The 4,920-nt window shown below is 36.6% G+C and overlaps 1 pseudogene; it reads right to left on the reverse strand.

The window, feature by feature from the left end:
• Positions 1-529: 529 nt before the first annotated feature.
• LOC110650234 (pentatricopeptide repeat-containing protein At3g26782, mitochondrial-like) lies at positions 530-4,577 on the reverse strand (annotated as a pseudogene).
• Between the last annotated feature and the right edge of the window lie 343 nt (positions 4,578-4,920).

Consider the following 4,920-nt stretch of genomic DNA (forward strand, 5'->3'; position numbering starts at 1 on the left):
TATTAACCATATTGCTTATGTGTTAATTTTTTACAGTGGCTTGCAATTCCATGTTTACATGGAATCACAGTTGCACTATAAAATTACTCGTCCATTAGGCTTTTGGATCAGCCTAAATTATTGTTCTAATAACTTATGTAGAATCACCTTGATATAAAGATGATATCAAACAGGAAGAATTAATCTCCACATTTGCGGCAGGTTTGTGTACTCACCTCTCCTATATTTAGAGCCTCCAAAATTCTTAACGTGCATCCTTTGTTTCGCTTTGTCTGTTTTGAAAGCCAAGAGAGATTCTCGTCTCAGAAAAGAATTGTTCAATGGAAAACAATGGAGCTTGTTTTTCTTCAGCCCCACATAACCATGACTCTCTCCAGCAATCCCAGTGGCTTCAGTTAACTCTATTAGGTCATTCTTCCCTCCCTCTCTCTCTCTGTGTCTCATTATTTGCTCGTGTTCTCTGTTATTTCCCAGCTGCCACCATTAAACCAGGCTAAAAGAAACCAAGAGGAGAATATGGAAAAAGATAGAAACAGGCTAATCTCAATCCTATTGAACTAAAATAGATGGTCAGCTCAGCAGGAACAAAAGCATAAAATAGTATAGCTACAGAGTTCAGCAGGAATTTTTTTTTTTTGGCATTATTTTCTAAGAGAGAGAGAGAGAGAGAGAGATGTCTAGTTTTATCATGGGGTCTTTTCTTGTCCTGAATTAAGCTCAAATTATGCTCAAGTTATGATTCTTTGGTTCTCAGTAATATTTCATTTATATGCAGATTCAAACAACAGAATTAAAGCCATTATGACCCTTCTGGAAGAAGATGATAATGCTTCAGCAAGAGATGAGATCTATTACAAGCGAAGGGTGAAGCTCTTTCAAATGCTCAACGAGTTGAATGATTCTTACAGTTCTTTGGCTGAAAAATATGACCAATTGAGGTCTGAATCATGTCATGTAACTAATCCAGGGTCCATACCTTCTGGATGTTCTGACACTAACAAGAAGATAAAACTTGCACGAAGTTCCAATGATTCAAAATTGGAGCTTTTTGATTCCTATCTGGATTCCATTCTTGAAGATCCAGGTGCTGATTGCGACAGTACTGACTTCAGCTTTGAGTACCTGAACATGCCATTAGAAGAACTGATGTCAGCTGAGCCGCACAGCATGAAAATGAAAAAGAAACTTGATATTAGAGAAAACCAGTGCAATGAAAAAGCCACAGATTTGTGTGATGTAGGTATCAATATGATGACGGATGATTTGAACTTAGCTCAGGATCAGGCTACAGTTAGAGATCTCTCAAAAAGTAGTTATGAGCAGGCCAATACGTGGTCTGAACTCAACTTTCAAGTTACAAAGCTCATTGAGGAAAATCTGAAGCAGCAGGTCGAGTTGGCAAGGAGAAACATCCAAAAGAAAGTGGTCATTAATAGACTCCTGTCACAGCTGGAACATCTGAAGAGTGAGAATAAGGCCCTACAAAGTTCTACCAGCCGCTTAAAAGTTGGAGAGAAACCAAACCAATTACAGATGTCAAAATTAAAAAAAATGTTTTCAGGTAAGTTCTTTGGACAAGGTTGATCATGATTGGAATTCTTCAGTTGTTGCCTTCTCAGCTCCAGCAAATACAGTGGCTGATACAACTCCGATCTTCAACATTGAAGCTGTAAAAATGTCTTCTGGACAGGTTATGGGAATTAATTTACCAGGTTCTTGTCATCCTCTTTATAACTTTTGGATGTGTTAAGGTCAAAAGGGTACCAGTATGTTGTGAATAGATCGCACACTTGTGTTACGATTTCCATACTGGATCTGTTTTTATACTTAGAAACCACTTTTCAGCAATTTCAATAATCATTCCATCAAGGCATTCAGCCTCTGCCAAACTTGGAAGCAACTATCAGACCATTATCCCTTTGAGTTGGTCTTCTCTGGAATTAACAGTTAGGAGTTGACAGATCTTTCAAGTCTTTTGGATTAAGCAATTTGACATGCTTATGTTTCAGACTTCAGGTTGAATCATCATAGGAAATTCCTGCATTCTACAAGTATAATTTATGTCAGAAGTTGCACAGCACCATGAGAACAATGATACTCCTAATTTCTAGTTATACGCTTGTTGATCCAGCCAAACTAAGCCACTAAATTGCACTTAAAATTTGTTGTAGCCTTATTCTTTTCATGTATATATATATGTCACCAATAGTCTCCACGTGCACAGATACCATTCTTGAAGTAATGAAATCGCTTTGCATCTCTTACCACAATTTCTCAATCAACAATCTTGCAAATAAGCTTAATGACGGTATGACAGTCACCACAAACCCTAAGATTTTTAATGACATGAATTGTTGATCCCCAAAATGAATTCATGACCCAAAAGGCAACATCGTAACTTCTCACTGTGAACTTGCAGAGCCATTTCCTTTTCTTCCTCATCAACACCATATTAGGTGCATAGCCAGCTTGTCGCAACTTCACAGTAAGTTCCTCCAAAAATCTGTAAATCATCTCACATTCAGGAAGCTCTTTATCTCCAACCAAGAATACATGCACTTTACCCTTAAGTTCAACCAAACTGAATCCAGGTGGTTTAACAAGTCCAAGATCTTTCACAAGTGCTCTCATTCTTTCTACTTCTTTCCATCTTCCAGCATCAGCATATACGTTTGAAAGTAAGATGACATATCCACAATTGCTCAAGTGTAGCTTAGACAGTTCTCTTTCAGAAATTTCTGCAAGCTCCATATATTTGAGAATTCAAAAAGCTGCAAGAAGAGAAGCCCAGAGTACAAAATCAGTCTTTACCCTCATCCTCTTTATAAAATCATAAGCTTCATTGAGATAACCGGCATAGCCAAGAACAATATTATTAAAATTGGCCTAGAGGTTGAGCCAACCGAGGGACCGAGTTGATGGGTCATTGGTTCAATTAGTGGATCAATGGTTCAACTAGTTGATCATTAAAAAATTGATTAAATATATATAAATTAACTATAACACAAATTAATATAAAAAATATATAATTAATTAAAATTTTAATTATTTAAAATCAAACTTTTAACCTTTATTATGTTTAAATAAATTTTAATAGTTTTTTAAATTTTATATAAAAGTATTCGAGTAATATAAATACAAAAAAAAATCTATAAATGTATAATTATCTTTTTAATGTTTATGAACTATGAAGTATACATTAACAAATAAATAAACATATTCTTTTATATTATTACGAAATAAGATATATATATACCAAACTAGCTCAATTGGTTTTAATTTTAAAGACCTTTTATAGGGTTTTGAATTCAATTCCCCTTGCCTACACTCAAAAACAATTTTGCTCCTCTTGATTGGTCGAACCAGCCAGGTCAACTTGGTCATTGTTTTGATAGCCGGGTCACACCAATTACTTCCTTGTCTTGGTCAATTACAAATTCAAACTGATTTAGCCTATAGTTCACTAGTCCAACAGGCCAGTCCGAGTTTAATAACTATGGATAAGAAGATCAACCGTAGTGCTCAACCCCAGACATTAAGTTGATGATTCATGACATTGAACTATCAACCTTCATCCAACAAACCAGCATGGCTACAAGCGGATAGAACCAAAACAAAAGTTATGTAATTTGGTTTGCCCCCAGCCCCTATCACCTTGTAGAATACATCCAGAGCTTCTCTTACATAGCCATGCATTCCATATCCTGCAACCATGACAGTCCATGACTTCACATTTTTGTCCTTCATGCAATTAAATGCTTTCCTTGCCATTTCAACCCATAATCACATTATCCTCCCAACCCATCCTTGTTACATGTTACAAAAGACCAATAGATGGCAAATGTAAGAACGTTTTTAGCCAATCAAAACATTTGAATAAGACATTCAAACACCACATGCAGATTAGAATTTAATGCAGCAATGCAGAAATCAGTTATCATTTACTAAAGTAGACTATGTAAATGTTGTTAGATGATCCAATATATGGAATGATAAACCATTATATTGGGAAAGAGGAAAATTGAGTAGGTTCTAGGGAATACCTGATCATGCATACACTTCGCTACACGCAGAACCCCGGTATGTGCACAAGCTAACAACAAAGTAGATAATGTATCATCACATGAAAAGGAATGAAAAGCCTCACTGGATAACCCATGTTGGGCATACACGGCAATCGTAGAATTCCAGAAAACTGAATCCTTCTCAGCTATTCCTTCAAATACCTTCCTACTCTCCTAGACACATCCACTTCACCACACTTTGGATATGCATCAACACCCAATTCTTTATTCAACCCCCTCTTTACAACACGCATGAACTTCCTCAATCACTCCTTTCCCAGACACACGAGAACACGCCGATAAAACAGAAACCATAGAAACTGAATCCATAAGAACCTCGGTGTTCTCACCATTTCTCTCACTCTCCTCTATCAAGAACTCATTAAAACGCAATAACGCTTCGTAAGTATTATCATTTTTGACATGCCCAGTGACCATCGACATCCTCGTCACAATGCCTCTTTGAGGAATTTCATCGAACAGGATTCTAATCGCCCATATTTCGAGCACATATCATCGAAGTTGACGACACCGTCAAAGTATTTGTTGAAGCAGGATTTGAGGAGAATTTGGTTGTGGTTGAATGTTGGGTGACAATGGATTTTGCAATGGACTCTGACTAGAAGCAGAAACGATTTGGCGATTGGATTCTTCATTCATTTTTTTGATCCTTCGTTCAACATGCTCTAAAGCATTATTAGAGGACGTAAACTTTGAAGTGAGGAAGTGCCTTCCAGTTCCTGAACTCTGCCCATATTTTACCTTTGTCCGTTAATTTATTATTAAAATATCCCCAAACTTTAATTTTTTTTTCCCCCAAGAAATCCACTACCTTTAGTGAAGGGTAAATTGGTAA

The sequence above is a fragment of the Hevea brasiliensis genome, unplaced genomic scaffold, assembly GCF_030052815.1.
Source record: "Hevea brasiliensis isolate MT/VB/25A 57/8 unplaced genomic scaffold, ASM3005281v1 Scaf1, whole genome shotgun sequence".
In the NCBI taxonomy this organism is placed as follows: Eukaryota; Viridiplantae; Streptophyta; class Magnoliopsida; order Malpighiales; family Euphorbiaceae; genus Hevea; species Hevea brasiliensis.